Below are 12,690 nucleotides of genomic sequence, written 5' to 3' on the forward strand. Positions count from 1 at the left end.
CCCCCCCCCTGTCCCTTTATGCGCTAGTTCAGGGGATGCTAGTCTGGCGCTGTCTTGCCGCGTAAGAGCTGCAACAGTACTGTTTTCGTCATTTTTTTTCTCTCACCAAAGGAACCCCACTTCTTTCTCCTTTAACATCGTGTATGCGCGAGGGCCAAGAAGGTTAATCCGCACTCCATCTCTCCTACTTCTCCCCGGTTGGGGACTCACAATGACCCCACCTCCCACGCTTCCCCCCTTCATGGAGGGCGGGGCCCTGGGCCCCCCTAGAAATTCAAGCGGGGGGGGGGGGGGGGGGGGGCTTCTGGCAGTGCGCTTTAATGTGTGAGAGCAAATCCTTCTTGAAACAAGGTGTTTCCACAAAAGGATTAGAATAACTTGGCTAAATCTAAAAATAACCAGGTGAGTTTTAATTGCTCCCTCAGGCAATCAGTGCCTGACCATCACATTCTGAAACATGTTTTGCTGGTACTGTTAGTAAGAATATTCAGGAATTCCTCTCTGACATTATAAAATCATTTTAGTCTCTTACCTTTGACAAGTACGGCTAGGTATAACTGTTATTTTCTTCTCTCTGTAAAACCACTGTGGAACAGCTGAGCAGGCCAAGACAGAGGCAGTGGAAAGGAAACAGGAGCGTCTAAGGCAGACACTGAGGGAAACACAGCAAAAAATGGAGGCTCAAGAAAGAAGCTTCAAGAAAAGCATAGCCCTACTGAAGGAGAAGATGAAGATAGAAAAAGAAAATGAAGAGAAAAAAAACCGGGATAAAATGGTGGAGTACATGCAGCGTGTAAGTCTGGGCATGGTGTGGGCAAGGCTAAAGGTAAGTAACATGGTTTCTCATGAAGGGAAGAGCAAAAGTTTTAACTAAAGTTACAAATGATTCTGTGACATGTCAAGCTAATTGGATCATTCTGAAGCCCTAAGTCTTTAAGACTAAGCACCTTCTGTGGTATTAGAGTTTTGGGAGGTCAAATAACATGCTCCAGGCTTCCGAACTGCTGTTTGTGGTGATCATAGAGTTTCCTTGTGCCCCCAAGTGAGTATGACTTCAGTTCTTAGGATGTTTGGTACAACCATCAAAAACACCTGATACAGTGCTAACTGGTCTCAAAGTCTCAGATTACACATGATATAAAATATGGGATGCTGAAAATTCTAAAATGTGCTGCATTCGTTTCCACATCAGCCTGCTTCTTTCTACATGTCCAGAGTAAATGCATATTTTGTCCCTACCTGGAGTTTGATTGCCAGTGTTCTTGAGAGTCAGCAGTTCCCATTATGGGTAACATGTGTGTAGCCATCCTACTTCAGTGGAACTGAGAAATAGAACTCAACCTCCATTCCTCCCAAAGAACATCTCTAGGACTGAAACACATTCCTGGCATAGTTGTCAGGCCTGACCCAGCCCCAACCCTTCTCCACCCTCAGTGGGATCCTGCTAAGAGCACATAGGAAGAAACAAACTCCTATGATCAAGTCTAAAGGTTTGGAAATACTAGACAAAAACATCAAAGAGCTATTTGAATTTAACAATGATTGTTATTTGGGTGATAAAACTAAATTGAATTAATGCATGTATTGCTGGGTTTTGCTTAAACTCATAGTCTTTATTTCTTAATTCTAATTTCTGCTGCATCACTAGGTTGAAGAGTTATTGAAGAAACACCAGAAGAAAGAGATGCAAAATAAGATTGAAGGTGAGAACAGCTAAATATACTCTGAATATACATATAATAAATTATACTTCAAAATTAAGAACTCTGCTCTTTGAAAAAGTAGACTTTTCATTGAATTAAAAGGCCAGACACAGATTGAAAATAGCTATTTTCAAATCACACATTGGATAAAGGACTTGTATCCAAAATATTTAAAGAACTCTTAGAACTCAACAAATATCTCACTAATTGGAAAAGCAAACACCTGAAATATGAGGAAAAAATGATATAATTTGAACAGATACCTCATCAAAAACATATATTTGGATGGCAATAAGCACATTAAACAACATCATCAGTTATTAACAACATCATTACTTATTACAAAAGTGGAAGTTCAAGCCACAATGAGATACCACTGTGCACTACTAGAAAGGCTAAAATTAAAAAGACTAAACATTTCAAGTGTTAGTGAGAATGTGGAGCAACTGGAACCCTTATACCCTGCTGTGGGAATGTAAAATGGTAAATTGCTCTGGAAAACAGTTTGTCAGTTTCTTAAAAAGTTTAACAAATACCTACCATGCAGTCTAATCATTTTGCTCCTAGATATATCCTCAGTAAAGTTGAAAGTTTATGTACATACAATACCTTGTTTGAAAATGTTCATAGCTGCTTTCTTGGTAATAGCCAATAACTGGAAACAAACCAAATGTACATTAATAGATGGACAACAAAATTTAACAAATCCATACAAAAAATACTACTGAGCAATAACATGAAATAAATGATTGATACATAAAACAATGTTACAAAAATAAATATGCTGAGTGAAAAAAGGCAGACAAAAACTCTACATAGTGTATGATTCCACTTATGTAAAATTCCAGAAAAAGTAAACTATTCTCTAGTGACAGAAACTGGCCAGTGGTTTTGCCTGATGATGGGGATGAGGTTTTATGTTCAGGAGGAGAACCAAGGGCATGAGGAGATGTTTCAGTCATAGATATGTTCCTAACTTGATTGTGGTGGTTTATCAGGTGTACACAAGTATCATAGATAGATAAAAATGCATTTGGCAGTAAATAGTGTTACCATTATACATCAGTAAAGCTGTTCAAAAAAATAAAATTCCAGGTAGATGGAAAACCCTAGAAATGTTGTCAACAACATTAATGCACTGGAAATCATCACTGTCGTGCAAATAATAGCAAGTATAGTTCATAGTTCAAGGAGGTTTTTAACTGTTATTTACAGTTGTCTTTTGCTTCCTCTGTGCAAAAGCTATCACAAGAGGTTTTCTCACTGAAATAAGAATAAAACAAAAAAGAATGGGTGAAAGGCAAAATAAGCCATAACAACTTAATCCTCATGTTTCTCTGCTTATTTTTCTTTGTCAGTACAAAGTATAAAGGCTGAATCAGAAGCAACTATAAGAAAAATATTGGAGGAAGTACAAAAAAAGAATGAACAGAGGTGGAAAGAGAGAGAAAAGTATTATCAGGAACATGTGAAAAGACTTGAGGAGATGGAGAAGGTAAGTGCAGAGGAAGCGTGGAATGCAAAACATAAACTTCAGGTATTCAATTCTGTCATCACCATTTTAACTTCAACTGTACGGAATCAAAAACATTGCTTAGAAGGTAGAGCATTATGTCACTTTTCCAGCCCAATCACTAGTTGACACTACATTCTCTTACTGCTTCTACCTGTTACCATCTCTGGTTACTAAAGGATAATACTTGCAGGATAAAATCTCATGGAATCCTTTATTATTAGGTCACTAATAAACAATAATTATTCATTACCAGGCACTGATCAATGACTTTACAGTCATTCTGTCATCTAATTGTTATATTATGTTGTAAGTACTATTATAATCTTATTTTTAAATGAGGAAATTGTAATATCATGAGAGATAAGCATCGTTTCTGAGTCCTGCCTTGTGGAAGAATAGCTGGTCTGTCTATCTGACTGAGTGGAGTTCAAGGTATTTTTGTTTCCTCAGTACCTGGTATAACTTTATCTCTGCAGGCAGCCTAATGAAGTAAGACTCTGTGACCAGCTACAGAATTAACCATGTAATTACATACCTAGGCTGCCTGTATCTTGCTGTTCTCCAGGCTCTACTATGAGTCATTGTTGAGTCCAGATGTCCTCCCAGAAATACAATATGGACTGGCACAGGCCCTGATCTCTTCAAATTATTTCTGTTACCTTGCCACCAAGTTTTGGAGAGTTGTATTAAGTTCCCTGATCAATCATCTGCCATGATTCTGAATTATGTAGTAAACTTCCCAATGAAATTCACTAATCTTTCTCACCTTCTTAGATATATATTTGAGAATCCACACCACCTAGATCAGAGGTGAAGGAAAAAATGATATATTTTCCAGGAACACTATGATGCATGTGGGTGAAGAAAGTCAAGAATAGGAACTGGGTCACTAATATTTTAGAAACTATAAGAAAGAACATTTCTGTAGCTAAATAAATCCCAGAAATATTATTGGTTGGCATAGGAGAAGGTGATATAGTAGAAATTAAGAAAGGCACATAATTAAAAATAAAATTGAAAAACTCATAACAGGTATGGGCAAGGAAAATAATTTCAAAAATGTGAGAAACATTTTAAATTGTCTGAGGTCAGCCCTAACCGGTTTGGCTCAGTGGATAGAGCATGAGCCTACAGACTGAACGGTCTCAGTTTTGATTCGGTCAGGTACATGTATCTTGGCTGCATGCACATTCACAGTAGGAGGTGTGCAGGAAGCAGCTGATCAATGTTTCTCTCTCATCGATGTTTGTAACACTTTATCCCTCTCTCTTCCTCTCTGTAAAAAAAAAATCAATAAAATATATTAAATAAATAAATAAATAAACAAATAAATAGTGTGAGTTCAGTCTCCACTTTTTCTTTCAGGAATGTGAGCGGGAAAATGAGCAGGAACATGAGCAGCTTCTCGAGAAGAACAAGGAACTTAAGTCAAACAATTGCCTCTCAACTGAAATTGAAAACATAATGTTTGCATTATTTTTTGTTTTGTTAATCCTCACTCTACAATATTTTTTCTATTGATTTTTAGAGAAAGCGGAGGGAAGGGGGACAGGGGGAGAGAGAAACATCAGTGTGTCTGTGAGCCAGTGCTCTATCCACTGAGTCAAACTGGCTAGGGCTGATGCTTGCAATCTTGTTGAACCATAAAGTTTTCAAAGAAGCAATAAACTGTTAAGACAATGTTTGCTTTTCTATAAAGTGATTCAGTTCGTGCTTAATTATAGGAAGAGTGCTTGGCATGATTCTTATCTGGATCCAATATTTGAAATCAGGCATATTTAATGTGTCTAGAGACACATTAAGTTGTATAATAGGATGTATTTTAATATGAGGAGATATCAGGCAGCTTATGTTCAGGATAGGCTTGTTCTTCCTCACATACCTCACCCTTCCAAACATCCTCAGTCCTATACTATTGCTCAAGGGTTTTCTTTGGTTTTGGGGCAGGGTTGGGGTATTGTGAAATTAGGGCAAAGATAATGGAAGTGAACAAAGCCGTGGGACACATTGATCATCATTCCTGCCAAGTAGCCTATTGCTCATGGGCTGGCTACAAATAAGGGAGACCTGGGACAATTGACTGAAAGGTGCAGACAGAGCCCAGTTCTTGGTGGCTGTACTTGATTGGATGGTGGCTAATGGTCTATGGACACAGATGGGACTCTGTGATACTGGTAGAAGAAGTAATTGCCTCTGTGCAAAATGGATTTATGTGTGGATGCTTCACCCTCCCTCCCTACAAAATTTTTCTGGGCAATTACTGTCCTCTCCACAGGCCACTCATCTCTTTCTCTTCTACTCTCTTTACTTAGTCTATTTTTTCTCCCACAGTTCATAGAGTAGCTTCTACAGTCATACAAAGGGGAGTATTAACTCAAACTTGAAATAAATTTATTTTTATTCCTCTGAGACCCATAACTATAATCCTGTAAAACTTAAACTAGACTATTGTTCTCTCTGTTTTTCTGATTTTGTGTTGGGACAATAATTTCGGGGGGGGGGGAATGAATGTTGACACTCAAATCACACAATATGCAAAATTAATTTGAGATGAATCATAGTCTTTTTAAAAATATATTTTTATTAATTTCAAAGAGGAAGGGAGAGGGATAGGGAAAGAGAGATAGAAATATCAATGATGAGAGCCAGCAACCTGGGCATGTACCCTTGACCGGAATCAAACCCAGACCCCTCAGTCTCCAGGCCAACGCTTTATTCACTGAGCCAAACCAGCTATGGCTGAATCATAGTCTTAAATGTTAAAGTTAATATCTAAAAGAAAGCTTCTAAAAGAAAACAGAAGTAATTTTTCATCTTGGGGGAGATAAAAGTTTCTTAACACCATATAAAATGCACTCTACTTATAAGAAAAACAATTGTTAAATTAATCTTCATCAGAGTTAAAATATTCCATGGCTATTATCAACAGTACAAGAGATAACAAACGCTGATGCAAAGGGAACCCAGTGCACTGATGATGAGACTGAAATTGATGTTGCCACTATGAAAAACATGAAGGTTCCTCAAAAATTAAAAATAAAGCTACCATATGATTAAGCAATTCCACTTCTTGGTATTTATCCAAATAAAACAAAACGTTAACTCAGAAAGATGTATGTACTCTTATATTCATTGCAGCATTATTTACAATAGCCAGGGTATGAAAACACTCTAAGGGTTCATCAACAACTGAATGGATAAAGAAAATGTGACCTGACCATAGTGGCTCAGTTGTTGAGCATTAACCTGTGAACCAGAAGTTCACAGTTCAATTCCCTGTCTGGACACATACCCGGGCTGTGGGTTCAGTCCCCAGTGCAGGGCTGCAGGAGGCAGTGAATCACTGATTATCTCTAATAACTGATGTTTCTATTTCTCCTTCTCCCTTACTCTCTGAAATCAATAAAAATATGTTTTTTAAAATAAAATGTAGCATACATATATAATAGAATATTACTTAGTCATAACAAAAAAAGGAAACTTTGCCATTTGCAGCAATACGGATGGATCTTAAGAGCATATACTAAGTTAAAAAAGTCAGAACAGAGAAAGATGAATACCATATGATCTCACTTACATGTGGACTCAAAAAACCCAGGCAGTTTATTAAAGGAATAGATTGTGGGTTGCCAGAGGCAGGGGGTAGAGAGTAGCAGAAATGTGTAAAGGAAGTCAAAAATGCCCAGCCGTCATGGCTCAGTGGTTGAGCGTCGACATATGAACCATGAGGTCATGGTTTGATTCCCAGTCAGAGCACATGCCTGGGTTGCGGGCTTCATCCCCAGTGTGAGGTGTGCATGAGGTGGCCAATCAATGATTCTTTCTCATCATTGATGTTTTATCTCTCTCAAACACTCCCTTCCTCTCTGAAATCAATAAAAATATTTTTAAATGATTAAAAAAATAATACCTTAATTCAGCGATTTTCAACCTTCTTTTCTAAAGGAACACGTAAACTAATTCTTAAGAGTGCTCTTTTAGTAATTAGTTCATGTGTGCCATGAGGAAAGAAAGATTGAAAATTGCTGCCTTGCCCTGCTTGTGTGGCTCAGTGGTTGAGCGTTGACCAATGAACCAGGAGGACACTGTTTGATTTCAGGTCAGTTGTGGGCTCAATCCTCAGTGTGGGCATGCAGGAGGCAGCCAATCAATGATTCTCTCTATCTCTTTCTCCCTCTCCCTTCCTCTCTTAAATCAATAAAAATATATCTTAAAAAATAAATAATAAAATCATTGCCTTGAATCAATTTTACATACTGAAACTTTATGCCCTTAAATAATATCTCAGCCAACCCTCCAGCCCCTGGCAACCACCAAGCTAATCTCTGCTCCACTGACTTTCATTATTTCTCATTCCTCATAAAAGTGGTATTATGTAATATATGCGTCTGGCATATTTTATTTAACATAATATGAACCAGGTTCATGCATATTGCCACAAATTGCAGTATTTATTTTTTTAAGGCTGAATTACATTCCATTGTATGTAAATACCAGGTTTTCTTTATCCAGTAATCCTTCAAAAGATGTTTAGGTTACCTCCAAGTCTTGGTCCTTGTGCACAATGCCTCAGCAAACATGGGAGTGTGGATCTCTCTTTGATGTTTTCATTTCCTTATATACATATCAAGAAGCGGGCTCGCTGGATCATATGGAGGTTCTATTTTTTTAAAATTATTTGTTGGGAAAACTCCATACTGTTTTCTATAGTGACTGCACCAATAATCAATCCCACCAAGAATGTAAAAGGATTTGCTTTTCTCCACATTCTTGCCAGCATTTGTTTTCCTTCCTTTTAGTTTTTTAATACACATTGGGAAAGTATGAGGTGATATCTCATTGTGGTTTTCATTTGCATTTCCCTGGTGATTAATGATGTTCAATGCCTTTTCACATACCTGTTGGTCATTTGTATGTCTTCTTTGGAGAAATGTCTATTCAGTTACTTTGTTCATTTTTAAAATTGGTTTATTTGTTTTTTGGCTATGGAGTTGTAGAAGTTCTTTATATATTTTGTATATGAACCTTTTATCAGATGAATGGTTTGCAAATATTTTCTCCCATTCCAGAGGCTGCATGTTCATTTATTGATTGTATCTTATGGTGTGAAAAACCTTTTTATTTTTATAATCCTAATTGTCTACTTTGCTTTTGTTTTCTGTGCTATTGCTGTCAGGTACAAAACGGCATTGCCAAGGCCAATGTCAAGAAGCTTTCTTCCTGAGTTTTCTTCTAGCAGTTTTAAGATTCAAATCTTACATTTAAGTATTTGATCCATTTTGAGTAGTTTTGGGGTATGGTGCAAGATAAGGGTCCAATTTATTCTGTGACATGCAGAAATCCAGTTTTCCCAGCATTATTTGCTGAAGAGGCTACTTTTCCCCATTGTGTATTCTTGACACCCTTGCCAAAGATCGGTTGACCATATATGTATGGCTATATTTCTGGGCTCTCTATTCTGCTCCATTTGTTTATCTGTCAATTTTCATGCAAGCATCATACTGTTTTGATTACCATCATTTCATAATATATTTTGAAATCAGTAAGTGTGATGCCTCAAGCATTGTTCTTCTTGCTCAAAATATCATTGGCTATTTAGGGTCTTTTGTGGATCTATATGAATTGTAGAATTTCTTTTTATTTCTGTAAAAAAAGTCATTAGGATTATGACAAGAACTACATCAAATATTTAAGCTGCTTTGTATAGTATGACTATTTTAAAAATATTCATTCTTGAACACAAAATGTTCTTTCATTTATTTGTGTCTGCTTTAATTTCTTTCATCATTGTTTTAGTTTTTATTGTACAAATCTTTATCTCCTTGGTTAAATTTAATTCTAAGTATTTTATTCTTTATGATGCTACTGTAAATGGGATACTTTGCTTAATTTTTCTTTTGCACAATTTGTTGTTAGTGCATAGATATGCAACTGTGTTTTTTTGTATGTTGATTTTGTATCCTGCAAAATTATGGAATTCATTTATTAGTACTAGCAATTTTATGTTGAGTTTTAAGGATTTTTTACATATATTGCCATGGGCTTCCATTCTCTTAACTGGTAATTAATATTCACAACTCTTTCTCATGTGCTAGTTCATGATGGACATACTTTGCTGGAATCGCATATTCAAATAAAAACATTTCTCTAACTGAAACATGACATCTAAACTACTTGTTCTCCCCACACAGAAATGCAGGAATGATTCTCATGGTTTTTCTGTTACATTTGAGTGGTTTTCAAGGGCTAGCAGAGACCACGCTGGGTCATTGACTGATTCCTCCCAGCCATGACCTGTGAAGTCATGGCAAGGTGATTTCTCAATTTGGGGATGAAAATGCAATTTGAGATAGAGCTGGGTATAAAACCTCCTATAACACCCATGTGCCAATGCAAGACAATCCAAAAAGCACTTGTGAGTGTAGTAGATTTTACTGAAGATATAGGAAGCAGAAGATACCATTGTTAGTGCATCTTTGAGGTGAACCACAAGTCATTAACTTCACAGTAACCCAGTCCAGCCTATTTCTACCTTGTTGGATACCCTCTCTCTTCTCTAGTATTCTATTTTATTTATTTTGTGACAACTTCGCTTTAAAAATCAAAAAAAATTTCTTTAACAAATAAATTGAGTGCTTTTTATTGATTATGTGTGTGTTTGTTTGTTCTATAATGTGGAGTTTTTGTTAAGCTAGGAAACATAATTTACTTCATAAAAGTTTATTTTGTTACAATAGGAATGCTAACTGCTATTTACAGGTTGCAGTTTACAGGATAAACAGAGGTGAAATTAGGGCCATTCCTGCAGTTCTGTATCCCTCAGACATGTAACCATGTCCACGGTCCCGGCAAGGGCTTCAGCCCTTTGCCCCCAGGAGAGCTGCTCCCTGACCCCATAGTCCTGAATCACCTCCCCTCAGAGGACCTGCAAGGAACCTGACTCAGCTGTCTAGTTGCTGAGGGAAGGGGTACCAAAGGGCCGTATATCATCTAGGAGATGGGGAGGGTTAGCGTGCCCTCAGAAGGAGCCTTTCCCCGGCTTCTAGATCCCAGGGCACTTGAAGTGAAGACAGAGGGAGAGTCACATAGAAGATACACCAATTGACCCTGTGAACTCAGAGAGGGCAGAAAACCAACCTCTGGATGTCTCAACTTTGGTCTCTAGGAGGGCATACTCTCACACAGGTGGGCATACATTTCTGCATGGGAACTTTGATGCACCCTCATGTGAATAAAAGCACACACACAGAGCACATGCACACACATACAAGCACAAACACATCCCAGAAATGAGAAAGAAAGAAACACCCATGTGAGGGTCATACAGGCCCTGTAGCGGTACCTGACCTGCTGCTTTCAATGTACATGGGCCATGTGGGGCTTCTTCACAGGCCCACTTGAGAGAATCCTTTGTCTCACCTTAAGATGGTGTTGGGCCCTGTCTAGAGCATGCCGGATGGTCAAGGCCAGTTAGAGTATAGAGGCCTTGTTTAGAGTACACCAGATGACCAAGGCCACTCTGAGCATGGAAATCTTAATCAGAATGGTCAAGGCTAAGATGCTATATGCAGGTGTAAGGGTGCAGCAATCTATGCACTGGGCCAACATACCCTTCTATAACCCAAATGATTGATGTCATTATCTGGAAAGAAGCCTCTTTTGTCTAAGTAGTATAAAGTTGTTACTGACCAGCCAGTATAGGGCTGCTCCTTTGTAAAGTAGGCTGCTATTATGTGGGGCTGCATTATGGGGAAGATGTATCACTGACCAACAGGTGCGGCTGCTCATATAATGGTTATGGGTACAGAGGCTGCTGCTGCTGTGTAGGAAAGACATATTGTTTGCTAGACAGTGTGTGGCTATCTGCTGTATGGGACTTTTTTGTCTAGGGGCTCCTTGTTAGCAATGGCTACATGGCCGCTGGCTCCTACAATAAAGATTCTTTTATACACCTATAACTTCTCATGGCTTCTCCTTCTAACACCAGCATTCAAGAAGGTCCAGCCCCTGGCAGAGGGGCTCGGACCCAAGAGTTGGTGTAGTAGGGCAGGATTAGGATATGTGTTTCCAACAATGATGCAGCGAGCAGAGGATAAAGGAGGAACTAAGTTCCCAATAGTTAGTACAGCGAGCAGGGTTCAAGGAGGAACTTGCTCTCACACTTGGCCCTGTGAGCAGGACTCAGATGTGTGTGCAGGCTTGAGGAGCCAGTGCTCCCACAGGTTGGTAGTGTGGTAATATAATCACAGCAGCCTCAATAAATAGTTGGAGCCAATAAACCCTTTCCTGGCTTTTCTTATTAAGCTGGAAAGTCTGAAACTTTTTCAGGAGGCTCCAGCCAATTTATACTGTGCTCCAGGCCCTGGTACACAATTTCTAGAAATCAAATTAGAAATGGCTGACATGGCCTCATTCACAAAGAGCTCTTGTTCCAGGCCCTAAGCAAGTAAGTTATTGAGAGTGGGACAGGCAGACCATGGTAACTTCTACCCACTAAGGTTCCCACGCATAGTGTGCCCAAACACAAATGATCTCAAAGAGCAGCTGTGGGGCCTTCTAAGTATAAAAAAGAAATGAGGCCAAGGAAGGCAGTCATATGCCTGAGTTCACACAGTTTAATGGCAAAGCTGAAGACTGAGTGCTGGACTCCAGGCTGCCTGTGGGCATTTTAGAGCCTGTGATGAAATGGCACTGGAAAAGCACCTGGTGGCACTGGGTATACTGCCCTCAACTCCATGCTATCACACAGGGCCCCATGTCTTGGGCTATGAGTGAGTAGGGAGGCTGAACCCCCATCAGCAGGACACGGAAGACTCACTGCCTTATGCCTGAGGCAGCATCCACATGACACTGTGGTGAGGATCTGAGGTCTCAGCCCCAACAAGGAAACAGTGCCCTTAAATGACACACTGGATTTGATATTTTCAGAGCATTTCACCCCAAAGCAGCAACATAGACATTATTTTCAAGTACACATGGAACATTCTCTAGGATAGACCACATGTTAGGACACAAAACACATCTTTACAAATTCAAGAAGATTAAAATCACATGAAGCACATTTTCCAACCACAATGGAAGAAAATTAGAAATCAATTGAAAGAAAAAAATTGAAAAACACAAATGCATGGAAACTAAGTAACATATTACTAAACAATAAATGGGTCAACAATGATATCAAGGAAGAAATATAAATTTACCTTGAAACAATTGAAAATGAAAATGAACACTCAACAACCCATAATCTATTGGCCACAGCAAAAGCAATCCTGGAAGAGAAATTCATTAGCACTACAGGCCTGCCTCAAGAAGCAAGAAACATTTCAAATAAATAATCCAACCTTACATTTAAATGAATTAGAAAAAGAACAACAAACAAAACCCAAAGTAGGAGGGAAGAAATAATAAAGATCAGAGTGGAAATAAATGACAATGAGACTAAAAAACAAAACAGTACAAAAGTTCAATGAA

Source organism: Myotis lucifugus, unplaced genomic scaffold (assembly GCF_000147115.1).
Source record: "Myotis lucifugus unplaced genomic scaffold, Myoluc2.0 scaffold_799, whole genome shotgun sequence".
Taxonomy (NCBI): domain Eukaryota; kingdom Metazoa; phylum Chordata; class Mammalia; order Chiroptera; family Vespertilionidae; genus Myotis; species Myotis lucifugus.